At 35.2% G+C, this 18545-nt stretch overlaps 1 pseudogene; it reads left to right on the top strand.

The window, feature by feature from the left end:
• The first annotated feature begins 209 nt into the window (after positions 1–209).
• On the top strand, positions 210–1846 carry LOC144287496 (non-POU domain-containing octamer-binding protein pseudogene; annotated as a pseudogene).
• The last annotated feature ends 16699 nt before the right edge of the window (positions 1847–18545 follow it).

The following is an 18545-nucleotide window of genomic DNA, read 5'->3' as shown; positions in this document are numbered from 1 at the left end:
TACTGTTGTGTGACCTTCGCCAGTCCTTTGTCTCTCAAAATCCTTCCATACAAAACACATACAGATCTCAAGTGTTATGATTTAATAAAACAATACCAAAAATAATGATAAATTTCATCAAAAAGTACTGGTATTCATTCATATATAAGATGAGAACAATACCTAGTGTATGGTGTTTATGTAAGATTAAGAGACAGATATGTTAGCATCGCCGTTACTCTGAGGAGAGAACAGTCGGTAGCGGGGTGCAAAAATGCAGAGCAATAAAACCTTTAACTTGGAGAAGCGAAACCATACTCCAAGGAAGCATCATCAGCATCACCACCAGCAGCACCACCAGCAGCACCACCAGCAGCAGCCACCACCGCCACCAATACCTGCAAACGGGCAACAAGCCAGCAGCCAAAATGAAGGCTTGACTATTGACCTGAAGAATTTTAGGAAACCAGGAGAGAAGACCTTCACCCAACATAGCCGGCTCTTTGTGGGCAATCTTCCTCCTGATATCACTGAAGAGGGGATGAGGAAACTATTTGAGAAATATGGGAAAGCAGGCGAAGTCTTCATTCATAAGGATAAGGGCTTTGGCTTTGTCCGCTTGGAAACACGAACCTTAGCGGAGATTGCCAAAGTAGAATTGGACAACATGCCACTTCGTGGAAAGCAGCTGCGTGTGCGCTTTGCCTGCCCTAGTGCATCCCTTACAGTCCGAAACCTTCCTCAGTATGTTTCCAATGAACTGCTGGAGGAAGCCTTTTCCGTGTTTGGCCAGGTGGAGAGGGCTGTAGTCATCGTGGATGATCGAGGAAGGCCCTCAGGAAAAGGCGTTGTTGAATTCTCAGGGAAGCCAGCTGCTCGGAAAGCTCTGGACAGGTGCAGGGAAGGCTCCTGCCTGCTAACCACATTTCCTCGGCCTGTGACTGTGGAGCCCATGGACCAGTTGGATGATGAAGAGGGACTTCCAGAGAAACTGGTTATAAAGAATCAGCAATTTCACAAGAGCGAGAGCAGCCACCCAGATTTGCACAGCCTGGCTCCCTTGAGTATGAGTATGCCATGCGCTGGGAGGCACTGATTGAGATGGAGAAGCAGCAGCAGGACCAAGTGGACCGCAACATCACGGAAGCTCGTGAGAAGCTGGAGATGGAGATGGAGGCTGCTCACCATGAGCACCAGGTCATGCTAATGAGACAGCATTTGATGAGGCGTCAAGAAAAACTTAGGAGGATGGAAGAGCTGCACAACCAAGAAGTGCAAAAACGAAAGCAACTGGAGCTCAGGCAAGAGGAGCGCAGGCGTCAAGAGGAAGAGATGCGGCGGCAACAGGAAGAAATGATGCAGCGACAGCAGGAAGGATTCAAGGGAACATTCCCTGATGCGAGAGAACAGGAGATACGGATGGGCTATGGGAGGTGCTATGGGCATAAACAATAGAGGTGCCATGCCCCCTGCTCCAGTGCCAGCTGGTACCCCAGCTCCTCCAGGACCTGCCACTATGATGCCAGATGGAACCTTGGGATTGACCCCACCAACAACTGAACGCTTTGGCCAGGCTGCTACAATGGAAGGAATTGGGGCAATTGGTGTAACCCCTCCTGCATTCAACCGTGCAGCTCCTGGAGCTGAATTTGCTCCAAACAAACGTCGCCGATACTAATAAAAATTTCAATTTCTAGTTTCCCAAAAACCCTTAAAAGCAGGACACTTTTTGGACTAGCCAGAATTCTGCCCTGGAAAAGTGTTAGGGATTCCTCCCAATAGTTAGGTCTTCCTTGGCTGTACTACTTTGAGGGAGTTTACTGGAGGCTGAAGGCAAGGGAGGGGCGATATTTAACAAATCAGTTCTGTGTGGTATATCATTTAACTAATTGATTCTGTGTGGTGCATTCCTGAAGTCTCATGTGATTGTTGAGGGTCTGGGCAGGGGGCGGGGGGGGGGGGGTGGAACCATGGCAAAATGGATCCAGTTAGAGCCCCCATTAATCTTGATCATTCCATTCTTGTCCATCCTGTTCTTTTGCTTTCTCATTCTTATATCCTCCAACCCCACAGACACTGCCACATACACCACAAAAACAAACATCCCCCTATGACCTTAGCTCCATTCCATTCACTCACAGGTGGGAATTCAGGCAAATGTCCACAGAGGTCACAGACAACATACATATGATTCTGTTATATCCAGTATATTACCCCTTCATGTCCTAAGAAAGACCTTTCTCTTAGAGATTTTCATTTTAGTGTATATTTAAAAAACCTTGTGTTAAGTTGCCTCCATCTTTTTTCTGGGTAAGGACAACCCAGGAATGGCCCTTTTATGTCTATGATGCTGTTCACAGCTTTTGATAGGCCTAGTACAATCTTGGAAACAGGGTTGCTGTATGCTGAAGGTCAGACAGTAGCTCTTAGCCTTGCCTCTCTTGGGTAGTTATGCTGTGCTTTTTTTTTTTTTTTTTTTTTTTTTTTTGGTGTACCATGTTTGATTTGTCCCTGATACCTTTGGAGTTTTTCTGAGAAATGGAGCAGTAATGCAGCATCAACTTATTAAAATACATTTTAAGCCTTTAAAAAAAAGAGAGACAAATATGTTAAATGTATTGCACAGTGTTTAGTATATGACAAATGTTTATAGATGATAGGTTTTGACTGCTTAATTTTTTGCACCTTCACTGAGCCGTTACTTTCTTCTACTCCTCTTAATCATGAGAATGTCTCCTCTCCTGGTATTGAGGACAGAATTTTTTCCTGGTTATCCTGTCTGACTTCTCATTCTCTTCCACTGGCTTCTCTTCTTTGACCTCCCATGAATGTGAGCATTCTCCAGGATTCAGTTTTCCATTTTCTTGGAATTTTTCTAGTTCACTATTTTCCCCATGGTGTCAAATAACATCTATTTGACAAACATCTTTAAATTCCTACCTTTAATTCTGCCATACCTTGAGTTCCAGAAGAACATTCCAAACTGTAATCAAGAGTGTTCAGCTTTGGATATCCTGTAGACACATCAGATTCATCCTCAAACACACATGTGTACACATACCCCTCCTCAATTCTGTGCCTCATATTGTTTCTTATTATCTTTTATCATCATCTTGTCTCTATTTAAAATTTTGATTTTCTATTATGAATTATAGCTATGATTCATTGATTTTGATTTTTTAAAAATATTTTATGAAAATATTTTGTGTCTTGATTACTAAGTTTTGGGGGTCTTCTTAAGTTTTGAACCCAAGGCAGGTGCTTTATCCTAATCCTGGTCATGGGCCATGGTTCTGGCTGCAAAACACCTCTTTTTTTTTTTTTTTTTCCCTGAGCCTGGTTCTCCATCTTCCTAGCAAATCCATGAGCTCTCAATAACTTATCAATAAATTCCTGTTCTATTTAAGTCAGCCAGAGTCCCTTTCTATACTTTGAATCCATGAAGAATGAATAAATGGGAAAAGGAGGAAGAATCCTCAAAATTATACTACCAAGAAGTCATCTGTGGCCTGAAAACCTTGTTCTGACACTGACGGACAGACTTTTTTGGGTTTATCAGGAAGTTCCTAAGTTTGATCTTTTTAAATATAGAGTCAACATTTTGTTGTGTTTTCTTTTTAATGATGAACATCAAATAAGTATTTTGATTTTCAGAATGTGCAGGAATACTTGTTAATAAAACATTGGGTTTCTTTTTTCTTCAGATTGAGCAGGACTTGCAATCAGTTGTATGACTATCCAGAGTGGATATTAAATTTATGGGTAAGTGATATAGCACCTAATTTTTTAGAAACTCATGAATTATATATCAGGCTTATCATTAAGAGAAAAACCACAACCTACATGCCATGTTAAAAATACAAGATAGAAATGCATCTTAATTCAAAAACAACAACAAAATAATACTGTAGTTTTCCCTAAGAAATTTTCATGTGTTATAAAGAAAATGATGTTCAATTTTGGGAACATATGTTGGAAATCAGTTTCTTCATTCTCAGAGGATTTCTAGCTGAATGATGCATCTCTTCAAAGGAATATGAAACTCTGGTATAACATGTGATGTGATAATCAAAATATGTAATTATGTAACAGATTCTTTTTATGTCTGTAAGCAAAGGATTTAATATGCAATATAATTCCTCATTTAACAATTTTTAACATAGTCTCGCCTAAGCAGTCTTTATTATTTTATCATCATTATCATTATTATACACTTCTAACAGAATTGAAGTTTGGTGAGTCAATGATTGTAGTTCAGAAAATAGGTGTCTGTTTCAATCTGTATTTGTGCCAGATTTAATGGGTGACTAAAAGCAGAGAGGAAAAAAAGTGAGGGAAATATCCAGATATTATGCTCTAAAAAGGCATTATCCTTGTTCATATGAGCAAAAATATGAAAAGCAGTAGATAATTTGAGTCAATTTATCCCTAAGAATCAAAATCAGAATCTTCTGCAAGAACTTAGTATCCTGCCTACATTTGTCTTTTTGCCTTGTCTTTCTTACTTTGCAATACTTTTATAACCACCTAGGGGCAAGCCAAATAAGCCAGAAGCTCTTTTTTCACCACAAAGATATTTCTAAATTATATGCTATCTGAATCAAAAAGACATTTATGATTTCAAATGATTGCTTGGCTTTTTTCTTCCAATAAAAGTCAATCTTTATTATGTATTTCTTCTTTGTCTCAAGTATGATTTTAAAATATAAACTGATTTTTGTAATACATGAATATCATCTTTTAGTTTTATTGTTGTGTCTCTTCTTATATATCAACTTATCAAAAACTTTTCCACTTATTCAGAACAAATTTCAACTTAAAAAAATAAGTCTACTTTTATAAATATTCAGCTCTTAGTCTTTTTAATCAATGCCTACAGAAGACCTTTGCACATTGTAAACGGCAATAACTTTGGATTATACATAATATCAAAGCATACTAAAAAACTCTTTTGCTAAAATTATTTAAGAGTAATCTAATTTCAAGGACAACATGGAGTCAAATAACATTCACATTATGGGGGGGGGGGGCAGAAAATTTATTTGAAGAAATAATGGCTGAAAACTTCCCTAACCTAAGGAAGGAAACAGACATCCAGGACAAGGAAGACCAGAGAGTTCTGAATACAATAAACCCAAAGATTTCCAAATCAAGAGACATTATAATTAAAATATCAAAAGTTAAAAAAGAAAGAATTTTAAAAGCAGCAAGAGAAAAACAGATTATTACATACAAGGGAAACTCCACAAGGCTATCAGCAGATTTCTCAGCAGAAACTCTGCAAGCCAGAAGAGAATGGCAAGATATATTCAAAGTGCTGAAAGCAAAAAAAACTTCAAGAATATTTGACCTAGCAAGGTTATCATTCAAAATTGAAGGAGAGAGAGAATTTTCCAGACAAACAAAAGCTAAAAGAGCTCATCACCAATCAATCAGCCTTACAAGAAATGTTAATGGGTCTTTAAGCTGAAAAGAAATGGCACTAATTAATATATATGAAAGTAAAAATTTCACTTGAAAAAGTAAATCTAGGGATGCCTAGGTGGCTCAGCAGTTGAGTGCCTGCCTTTGGCCCAGGGCATGATCATGGAGCCCTGAGATCGAGTCCTACATCAGGCTCCTTGCATGGAGCTTGCTTCTCCCTATGCCTGTGTCTCTGCCTCTCTCTCTCTCTCTCTCTCTGTGTGTGTCTCTCATGAACAAATAAATAAAATCTTTAAAAAAAAAGAAAAGGTAAATCTATAGGGAAGGTGGCAATCACTTATGAAGCTACTCTGAAGGATAAAAGACAAAAGTAGTAAAATTAACTAAAATTATAATAATTAATTAAGAAATACATAAAATAAGATTAAAATGTGACATCAAAAACAAAACAGGATATGAGAATAAAAATTTAGAATTTGGGAATGTGTTCAAATTTAACTTGCTATCAACTTTAAATAGACTGTAATGTACATAGGATGATACACATGAACCACACAGTAAACAAAAGCAAAAATATAGTAAATGCACAAAAGAAAATGAGAAAGAAAGCTAAACATAATGCTAAAGAAATCCATCAAACCACAAGAGAAGGGAAATAGAAAAGAAAGCAACAGAGAGGAACTACAAAAACAGACAGAAAACAATTAAGAATATAGCAGTAATAACTACCTATCAATGCTTACTTTAAATATAAATAGAATAAATTCACCCATCAAAAGACTTAGAGTGGCTTTAATAGATAAAAAAATAATACACATATTTTATATTCCCTATAGCATATTCACTCCTGAAGTAAGTACACACAGGATGAAGGTGAAGGAATAGAAAAAGAGATTCCAAGCAAATGGAATTAGAAAAAAATAGCTGGTATAGCTATACTCATATCAGACAAAATCACCTTTAAAACAAATACTACAAAAAAATAAAATAAAACAAACATTATAATAAAAAAGAGGACATTACATAATGATAAAGGCGTCAAGAAGATATGACATTTATAAATAAATATGCACCCAACATTAGGAGTGCAAACATATATAAAATAAATAGTAACAAAACTAAAGGGAGAAATTGTCAGCAAAACAATAACAGCTTGGGACTTTAATACTCTGCTTACATCAATGGACATATCATCCAGACAGAAAAATCAGTAAAACATCAGCCTTAAATGACATTATACCTTTTTTATTTAGGTGGACTTTTATTTTTAAAAATGGACTTCTATTAGTTTTATTAAGATAAGTTTAATATATAAAAACAAAACATTCCATCCAAAACCAGCAGAATACACATTCTTCTTAAATGCACATGAACATTCCCTAGGATAGATCATGTTAGGCTACAAAAAAAAAAAAAAAAAAAAAAAAGGTCTCAATACATTTAAGAAAATTAAAATCAGATCAAGCATTTTTTCTGACCACAATGGTAAGAAACTAGAAATAAATCACAAGAAGAAAACTGGACAAGCTACAAATACATGAAAATTAAACAACATGTTACTGAATTACTACTGGTTCACTGAAGCAATAAGAGGAGAAATAAAAAAATTCCTAGAGACAAATGAAAACAGAAATAGATATAGCAAAATCTGTGGTATTCTGCAAAAATAGTTTTAAGAAAAAATATTAAATGCAATACAGGTTTACCTCAAGAAACAACACAAATCTCAAATAAACAATTTAATTTTACACCTAAAGGGACTAGAAAATAAAACAAAGGAAGCCCAAAGTTAATAGGGGGAGGAAATAATAAAGATCAGAAAGGAAACAAATGAAATAGAGACTACAAACACAATAGAAAAGATCAGTGAAACTAAGAGTTGGTTCAACAAAAAGAAACAAAATGAACAAGTTTTTAGCTATACTTACCCAGAAGAAAAAGAGAGTTCAAATAAATAAAATCAGTAATGAAAAAGAACACACTGTTGATACCACAGAAATACAAAGGATCAGGGATGCCTGGGTGGGTCAGTAGTTGAGTATCTTCTGCCTTTGGCTCAGGACATGATCCCAGGGTCCTGGAATTGAGAACCTTCTTCTTCTCCCTATTTTTTGCCTCTCTCTCTCTCTGTGTCTCTCATGAATAAATAAATTTTTTTTAAAAAAAGAAATACAAAGGATCATAAAAGACTACTATGAACAATTATTTACACCAACATATTTGAACACCTAGAAGAAATGGAAACATTGCTAGAAACATACAATATTATAACACCAAATCATGAGGAAATAGAAAATCTGAATAGACAGATTACTAATAAGAAGATTCAATCTATAATCAAAAACCTCCCAACAACAACAAAAAAAAACCCAGGACCAGATGGCTTCACTAGTGAATTACGCCAAACATTCAAAGATTAATAACAATCTCCTCAAACTCTTCCAAAAAATTGAAGAGGAGGAAATGCTTCCAAACTCATTCTATGAGGCTAACATTACTCTGATACCAAAATCACTAAGGACACCACCAAAAGAAAAGAAAAGAAAAGAAAAGAAAAGAAAAGAAAAGAAAATTACAGGCCAATATCCCTGATGAACATAGATGCAAAAATCCTCAGCAAAATATTAGCAAATTGAATTCAACAGTATTTTAAAAGGATCATATGCCATGATCAAGTGGGATTTTTCCAGGGATGCAAGAATCGTAAAGCATCTGCAAATCAACCAACATGATACACTACATTAACGAATCAAAAGATAAAAATAATATAGTCATCTCAATAAATACAGAAAAGGAATTTGACAAAATTCAACATCCATTTATGATAAAAATTCTCAACAAAGTGGGTATAGAGGGAACGTACCTCAACATTATAAAGACCATATATGACAAACTCACAGCTAATATCATATGAGCTGTGAAAAGCTGCAAGATTTTCCTCTAAGATCAGGAACAAGACAAGTATGCCTACTTGTTCCACTTTTATTCAACATAATATTGGAAGTCCTAGCCACAGCAATTAGACAAGAAAAAGAAGCGAAAAGCATCCTAATTGGTAAGGAAGATGTAAAAGTGTCACCATCTTCAGATGACATGATATTATATATAGAAAATCCTAAAAAATCCATTTAAAAACTGTTAGAACTAATAAATGAATTCAATAAAGTTGCAGGACACAAAAATGATAAACAGAAGTCTGTTGCTTTCAATACACTAATAAAATATCAGAAAGATAAGTCAGGAAAACAATCACATTTACAATTATATTAAAAAGAATAAAATATGTAGGAATAAGTTCAACCCAGAAGGTGAAAGACATGTACCCTGAAAACCAAAAGACACAGATTAACGAAATCGAAGAAGACGCAAATAAATAGAAAGATATTCTGTGCTCATATATTAAAAGAATTAACACTGTTAAAATGTACAATACTACCCAAAGCAATCCACAATACTACCCAATAATGCAATCCCTGTCAAAATTACAAAGACATTTTTCACAGAACTAGAACAAATACTTATAAGATTTGTATAGAACCACAAAAGACTCCAGATAGCCAGAACAATCTTGAGAAAGAACAAAGTCAGAGGTATCATTATAGTACACTATACTATAAAGCTATAGTAATCAAGTAGTATGGTATTGCTATGAAAACATACACATACATCAGTGAAACAAAACAGAGATCCCAGAAGTAAATCCACATATACATGGTCAATTGATTTACAACACAGGAGGCAAGAATATGGGGAAATGACAGCCTCTTCAATAAACAGTGTTGAGAAAATTGGACAGCTACATGAAAGACAATGAAACTGGACACATCATATACAAAAATTAACTCAAAATGCATTAAACACTTGAATGTAAGGCCTGAAATCATTAAATTCCTGGAAGAAAACATAGTAAGTTCCTTGACATTAGATATAGCAATGGGTTTTGGGGGGGGGGGGTTGTTCGTTTGTATCTGTCTCCAAAGCAAGGGAAACAAACACAAAAATAAACAAATGGGAGACTACATCAATTCAAAAGTTTCTGAACAGCAAAGAAAACCATTGACAAAATAAAAAGGCAACCTACTGAATGGGATAAGATATTTGCAAATCATATGTCCAATATGAGATTGATACTCAAAATATATAAAGAACCTATACAACTCAATAACAACAACAAAAGGAACAAATAATCCAAATCAAAAATAGAGAATCTCAACAGACATTTTTCCAAAGGAGACATATGGATGGCCAACAGACACATGAAAACATGTTCAACATCACTAGTCATCAAGGAAATGCAAATCAAAACCATAATAGGGAATCACCTTATACCTTTCAGAATGGCTGTTCTCAAAAACACAAGAAATAATAAATGTTGATGAGGATGTGAAGAAAAGAAAACCCTTGTGCAGTGTTGGTGAGAATGTAAATTGGTGCAGTCACTATAGGCAGCAGTGAGAAGGTACCTTAACAAATTAAAATAGAACTACCAAATGATCTAGCAATTCCACTACTGGGTATCTTTCTGAAAACACTTATTTGAAAAAATATGCATACCTTTTATTTCTTTGTAGCATTACTTACAACAGCCAATGTATGAGGCAATCAAAGTGTCCATCAATAGGCAATCCAAGTGTCCATCAATGAATGAATAAAGAAGATATGGTATACACACACACACACACTGGAATACTACTCAGCCATAAGAAAGAATGAAATCTTGCCATTTGTAATGACATGGATGGTCCTTGAGGGTATCATGCTAACTAAAATAAGTCAAACATTGCATGGTTTCACTTATATATATGGAATCTAAAAAACCAAAGAAGCAAACAAAATAAAACCCAGACTCACAGATACAGAAAAAATAGACTAGTGGTTTTCAGAGGGAAAGGGGTTAGAAGTGTGTGAAATGGGTGGAGAGGATCCAGAAATACAAACTTCCAGTTATCTAAATAAGTCATGGATGAAACAGTCAACAAAACCAAAAGACAGCCTACAGAATGGGAGAAGATATTTGCAAATGTCTTATCAGATAAAGAGCTAGTATCCAAAATATATAAAGAACCTACCAAACGCAACACCCAAAGACCAAAAAAAGCCAGTCAAGAAATAGGCATAAGACATGAATTGACATTTCTCCAAAGAAGACATACAAATGGCCAACAGACACATGAAAAAATGTTCAACATCACTTGGCATCAGGGAAATACAAATCAAAACCACAATGAGATACCACCTCACACCAGTCAGGATGACTAAAATTAACAAGTCAGGAAACAACAAATGTTAGCAAGGATGCAGAGAATGCAAGCTAATACAGCCACTCTGGAGGTTCCTCATGAAGTTAAAAATAGAGCTACTCTATGATCCAGCAATTGTACTAATAGGTATTTACCTAAAGGATATAAACACAGTGATCCAAAGGGGCACCTGCACCCCAATGCTTATAGCAGCAATGTCCACAAAAGCCAAACTATGGAAAGAGCCCAGATGGCTATCAACAGATGAACGGATAAAGAAGATGTGGTATATATATACAATGGAATGTTACTCAGCCATCAAAAATGAAATCTTACTATTTGCAACAATGTGGATAGAACTAGAAGGCATTATGCCAAGTGAAATACGTCAATCAGAGAAAGAAAATTATCATATAAAAAAAGAAAATTATCATATGATTTCACTCAAATGTAGAATTTAAGAAAAACAGATGATCATAGGTGTAGGGAGGGAAAAATAAAATAAGACTATCAGGGGAACAAACCATAAGAGAGTCAACTAAAGGAAACAAACAGAGGGTTGCTGGAGGGGGATATGGTAATAAGTGATGAGCATCACATAAGTGATGTGATGAGCACTGGGTGCTATATACAACTGATGAATCACTGAACTCTATCTCTGAAACTCATAATGCACTATATGTTAACTAATTGAATTTAAATTAAATTAAAAAATAAATAAGTCATGGAGTCATACAGCATAGGGAATACAGTCAATAATATGGTATTAATGTTGTATGGTAACTAGACTTACTGTGGTGATCACTTTGCAATATGATATACAAACATCAAATCACTATGTTATACTCCTAAAACTAATATAATATTGTATGTCAATTATACTTCAGTAAAAAAGACTTTCCCTGTCAATTCATTATAGATTTTTTTTTAACTTTCATTTATTTATGATAGTCACAGAGAGAGAGAGAGAGAGGCAGAGACACAGGCAGAGGGAGAAGCAGGCTCCATGCACCGGGAGCCTGATGTGGGATTCGATCCCGGGTCTCCAGGATCGCGCCCTGGGCCAAAGGCAGGCGCCAAACCGCTGCGCCACCCAGGGATCCCCTGTCAATTCATTAAATGAAGAATGCCTTTGAGTTTTCTAAAGAGGAATGCTGTTTTCTTTTTTGCTTATGGAAGTGGAGCCACACTACTTCAAGAACTATGCCACAGAAGAACCATGCTTCTTTAAAGATTTCTTAATTGCTAAATTACCAACTCTTGTTGGGTTTGAATAACATCCTTTTAATTCTGAAGCATTCAACCCTAAACCTCAATTTGAAATAATGTTTGAATATATACTGTGTTTCAGTCTTCATACAGAAATCTCCTTGTGAAATTCCTCCAAAACATCAAATCCCTGTGATTCTCTTAATGAGATTATATGTTATTTTTCAGGGGCAGATCTGATCAATCCTGCTGACACCAGAGTTTTTGATTGTCCTACACAGAAAAGGTATAACATCTCCATTCTTTTCCAGCCTAGAACCAAGGAAAACCTATATATAACCACACTGCTAAATTCTAGAGTAAGAAAAATGTCAAGTAAATATTTAAAATAAACCCTTAAAATACTTCATTCTACACCTTCAGCAAAGCTGTGCTCTGCTCATAGTAGCCTAAAAAATGGCCATAGGTCAATTCTACTTCTTCAAATCATATAGGAGAAAATAATGAACATGTTCTTTCAAATTTTTCAGTGGAAATATCATCAGCAGCTACTTATTAAAATCCAACTTTTAATTTTAGCAATATTTAGGTTACTTTGGACATTGTCAATCCTCGTTATCAGTTAAGAATTCATAATTCAAGGTAACTTGAATTACATTGAAATTACTTGTGCTGTCTCTGAAAAAACAATTTATTTAACAATATGAATACAAACAAGATAAAACCACATGAGTCGTCAATGAAAAGACTTAGAGGAAATATCTTCTCCAATAACTTTATAATCTCCATTTTAAACATTTTCTATGCTCACTTATTTACTAAAGTAAATCAATTTCAGCAGTTTATTCTATAGTAATGCATGTTTTTGAAAACAATAAAAGGCACTTATTTTTAAAAATTAAAGAAAAAAGAAAAGTGATCTAATTCAGATGATATCAAAAATAAAATTATTGTTTTCAGGTAATTAAAATTTCTCAAAGTATTTTTACTTGATGATACAAGCTCATAATAACAAATCAACATGAATTGAAAATAAGTTTGTGATTTATGACAGTTGTTAATGCAGTTTCAAATCATTTGTCAACTGAACTATTATAAAATACAAACAATAACCAGAAAACAAGCCAGTAACATTCTATTTATTTAGGAAAACTACCACAATTTTGGTAGTTAATTAGGAAATTCCGTTTCTGCAGAGTGGTAAGACATTTTCATAATACATGAAATGAATAAAATCTTTTCTTCAGATATCAATTTTCAAATGAACACAGTTTCAAAAATTCCAAACTAAGCAACCCTCCCCTAGGTCTTTTATTGGCTAACATATAAATAGTTTCTTACATAGTTAGAGAGGTTACATTTTAAGATTTTTGATGGCACTGTGCTCAATATTTATTAATACTTTATCAACAGATCACAAAATAAACAAGAGGCTAAACAAAGTATTGTGAACACACCTGTCATATTGCAACAAGCCACTGTTTTCAATACATTTGAATATGCACAAGAGTCTAAAATATCCAATTTTTGTTGAATTCCCAACAATTTCTTGTTTTTTCAACAGTACTTTTAAAATCATTAAAGAGCAGATTTCCCCACAAGCATGATTTTTCTTTTCCCAATGAATTAAAAAACAAACCTGAGTACTCAAAAAAAAAAAAAGAAGAAATGAAGTCACAACCCAATGTAAGACACACATCTAAAATTTAGCATGCCTAGGCTTTGATATGTTGCTTTGTTGATATATGTATATTTTCAATATGGACATATATAATAAAAAATTTCCAGGTGCCAATTCCCTACAACGTTGATGTCTTTTCTTTCTTTAAAGATTTTATTTGAGGGATCCCTGGGTGGCTCAGCGGTTTAGCGTCTGCCGTTGGTCCAGGGCACGATCCTGGAGTCCCGGGATCGAGTCCCACGTCAGGCTCCCGGCATGGGTCTGCTTCTCCCTCCTCCTGTGTCTCTGCCTCTCTCTCTCTCTCTATGTCTATCATAAATAAATAAATCATTAAAAAAAAGATTTTATTTATTTGAGAAAGAGAGAGGGAGTGAGAAAGAGAGCACAAGCTAGGGGGAGAGGCAGGGGAAGAGGGAGAAGTAGGCTACCTACTGAGTAGGAAGCCCATCACAGGGCTTGATCCCAGGACCCAGAGATCATGCACAATCTGAGCCCAAGGAAGACACCCAACCAACTGAGCCACCCAGGTGCTCCAATGTTGCTGTCTTATAGAGCTCCAGTTGACAGAATTCCCTGGCTCAGCTCTTAAGCCAATATTTTACATTTTGAGGTTATTTTTCAACTTTACTTCCTCAAGCCCCATTGTACATACTGAAAAGGTCAACTTACTACCTTAGAGTTGACCCCTGAAAGTGAGACTTTCTTTGGTGAGAAAGAAGAATAGAAGTCTTGCTAGAAAATAAGCAAATACTTCAAGTGGGAAAATTTGTTTTGTTTCTTAAAGGAAACTGAAAAAAGACAAGAATAAAACTAAATGACACAAGGAGATTGTTGTTAGGTTTAATTATTACAGGTAAGCTCTGAGTTAAAGACCCTTTCTCAGCTTTACATGAACATGTGGTCTATTTGTTATGAGGCTGCAGCAAGTACATTTGCTGTGAATTTGAAACTAAGGATTTAAAAACTATTAAAACAATTTGACAGTAACTTTATATCCCTGGATTTAATAACAAAAAAGCCAAGCTAATAGTTTGTCTTTTTAGTTTAATTTTTCCATTAATTTATTTTAAAGATTTTACTTATTTATTCATGAGAGTCACACAGAGAAAGGTAAAGACACAGGCAGAGGGAGTCTGATGTGGGACTTGATCTCCGGACTCCAGGGTCACACCCTGAGCTAAAGGCAGATGCTCGACCACTGAGTCACCCAGGCGTCCCTCCGCTAATTAACTTTTTATTGTATTTTACAAAACTGTTGGTCCACGAAAGCATAAAGATTTTTTAATGTTTTTTTTTTATAACAACAATACAACAAGCCTTGGTTTACATGCATTCTGTCATTTAACTTCATATGTAACTTACAATATAGATGCCATTATTTTCTCCATTTTCCAAAGAGAAAACCAAGCTCAAAGATGTGAAGTAATTTAGCAGCTATCAGAGTCTAGATTCAAACTCAGGCTCTTGGTTTTAGAGCCCATTCTATACAAGATGTGGTTTCTCCATTTTGGATAATATTGCCATACTGGACACCTGATCCCAGTATTTTCTTCCAGTGGCATTTTTTATCTTTGAATGTTGTCAAGGAAATTATAAGTCATAGTCCAAAGAGTATTTTTGCCTTTATATGTAAATTATGAGTTAATCACCTGTGAATTTATCTGTCTTTCTTAGGCCTATTTATATTTTCAACCCATACTATCTCCTAGTTTTAAAGAGTTTTGTAAACATACAATTCACGTTAAGTACTCTTTCCTCTTTTCATAAATTTAAAGCATATTGCCACCCGATTTCACTATTCTGCAAATCTTTTATTTTTATTTTAGTTATGAAGGCTTGACTTTTTTTTTACTTATTTTGGAATAATTAAAGACTCTTACAAAGTTGTAAAAATAGCAAAGAGTAGTTCCATGTACCCATTACCTAGCTTCCCACAATGGTAACAATTTACATAACCATAGTACATTATCAAATCCAGGAAACTGATATTGACAAAATACAATCAACAGACCTTACCTGAATCTTACTGATTTTTGAATGCACTCATTTTTTACCTATTGAAGTTTATATGTTTCACATGGTTTAATTGGACTGTCTTCTTTTTTTACATAAGCAACATAAATAATATGCTCTGTTAACTCTGTTCCCTTTTTGAGCAGCTGTTAGGATCTACAATAACTCAAGGATCCCTATCATCATTGAACTTATGACTATAAGTTCTTAGTTACATAAAGAATCCCACCCTAGCTGCATGGCTATAAGCACATTGATATCACTGGTCTAATACCTCTGGTCTCATTGACTCTTTTGGTCACAATGACAAGACATCATACTGATTAGAGTGGCCTCATGGTTCAGCCAGACCTTGGCCTATTATAGCTCTCCAATATGCTTTGGCAATTTCACAAAATTTTATTGAGATCCAGTTGCTATCTTACTTGCTAAGATGCAGAGATGAATAACTAACTCACTATCCCTGCTGTCAAGAAGTTCACAATCTAAAAGAGAAGAAATAAACTTTTGGTTTCTGTTAAGATGGTGAATCAGTACTGGCTGCAAACATTTATTTCTGAAAACTATCATGGAACAATTATAGAAGAGAAAGGTAGGTAGCATGGATCTGGGAAACTAAGATAAAAATAGCAAGAAACTCCTGAGGTGAGGAAGGTTGTCAGAAACTTGTGTCAGGCATACCTATAGTCTGTAGCAATAAAAGAGAGAGGACAATGACATAAGGCTGATTAGTAGGGGAGTGGGATTGGAAAAGCTTTCAGATCTGCTTTTCCCTCTTGCATTTGTTTTAAGAAGATAATGGATTGCCCTACTGCCACTTTGGGGAATAAATTAGTAGCCAAATCCCAGCTCTCCCAAGGTATTGAGATAATATTAAGGTAGCACCAAAGGCCTAAAGGAGTGAGAAGTGATGAAAACAGGTGCAAGCTGGTAAGCTATCCTCATCAGTACTATAGTTATTTCCAAGCAAGAAGAGCTTTGGAGCTTTGCCCTTTGTTATCACCCAGAGCCCATGTACTCCTTCTAGACCATATTACTGGTACCAATATAGATATGAACCCATTAACAAAACATCAATAGTAAGTTCTCACCTATCAATAGTGACTTTAAACATAAATGGATTGATTTTTCCAATCAAAAAACACAGAGTGGCTGGACAGGATAAATAACAATATCTAACAATATGCTGCCTAAAAGAGAACTAGCTCTGAAGGCACATATAGGCTGAACCTGAAGAGATGAAAATAATGAAAAAGCAAGAATGCTATACTAGCATTGGATAACACAGATTTTCAGTCAAGAGTAGTCATAAGGAACAAAGTATAGTCTATAATGATAAAGTGATAACTTCAAGAGGATATAACAATCATAAATATATATGCATCAAATATTGGGGCACTTAAATATTTAAAGTAAATATTAACAGAACTGCAGAGAGACACTAACATAATAATAGTAGAGGCTCTAAATGCCCCATTTTTAACATTAGATAGATCATCCAGATAGGTTATTCAGTAAGCAGCAAACCTGAATAATACTGTAGACCTAATGACCCTAAAAGACTTGCACAGAACATTCCACCCAATAGCACGAGAATACACATTCTTCTTAAGCACACACAGAACATTCTCCAGGATAAATCATATGTTGATCACAAATCAAGTCTCAATAATTGTAAGAAGACTGAAATTATACCAAGTATCTTTTCCAGCTACAATAGCATGAAACTAGAAGTTAACAACAGCAGGAAAATGAAAAAAAATTATAAATACATAGAAATTAAACAACACACTGCAGAACAATCAATGGATCAAAGATGAAATAAAAAGGGAAATAAGAAAGTATCTTGAGACAAAAGAAAATGAATATACAACATATAAAAACTTATGAAATGCAGCAAAAGTAGTTCTAAGAGGGATATTTATAGCTATAAATGATTACATTAAGAAAAATATTTCAAACAACCTAATTTTACATCTCAAAAAAATACAAAAAGAGGAAAAATAGAAGCCCGAAATTATTAGAAGGAAGGAAATAACAAAGATTAGGAAGAAATAAATGAAATAAAGACTAGAAATAATTTTAAAAATCAATGAAACAAAGAGTTGGTTGTTTGAAAAGACTACAGATTGACAAACCTTTAGCATATTGACCAAGAAAAAAAAAGTATACTCAAAGTTATAAATGAAAGAAAAGTCACAACTTATATGCAAATACAAAGAATCATAAGAGGCTACTATAAACAATTATATATCAAATTCTCTTGGTAATAAGGATCAATCACTCTGGCAAGAACACAGGTCCTGCTTTCTCTATCTGAGGATTTAGTGCCATAAGAAATAAGTCTCAGCTTCTATGTTATTGAAGTCACCGCTATTTGCTGGTAAAATAGTTTCTCCCATGACAAAAAAAAATTTTTTTTAGATTTTATTTATTTATTCATTAGAGACACACAGAGAGAGGCAGAGACACAGGCCGAGGTAGAAGCAGGCCCCGTGCAGGGAGCCCGACGTGGGACTCGATCCCACATCTCCAGGATCAGATCCTGGGCTGAAGGCAGCGCTAAACCACTGAGCGAACCGGGCCGTCCCCCGCCCCCTGCCCCATGACAAATCTAAACTGTTGAGCACCAAGTTGCAGAAACAAAAAGCAAAACTTATGTAAGTGAGCAACTAGGTATGAAATAAGACTACCCCATTCCTGGTACCAACTACATTATCAGACAGGATTCCAGCAGGGGGTAAAAACAAGGGTTCACATCAAAGGTTTAAGAGAAGATTTTTACAGAGATAGGAACAAACAAGGGATGTTGAGGCACTGAGGAATTAGCCAAATCAGGAAACTATTACCAGAGGAGGAAATACCCTTATTGGAACCCAATGAGAGTTGAAATCTTGGGGGAGAAGCTTCCGTTGGAGCTGAAGTTGAATAGGAATATAGCTGCTGTGAGAGAATTAAAGCCAGCAGAGATGTGGGGAAGAAATTACCTGACCTTTTCT

Source organism: Canis aureus, chromosome 17 (assembly GCF_053574225.1).
Source record: "Canis aureus isolate CA01 chromosome 17, VMU_Caureus_v.1.0, whole genome shotgun sequence".
NCBI lineage: Eukaryota > Metazoa > Chordata > Mammalia > Carnivora > Canidae > Canis > Canis aureus.
The sequence above is the reverse complement of the archived record's forward strand: the minus strand, read 5'-3'. Positions and strand labels throughout refer to the sequence as shown.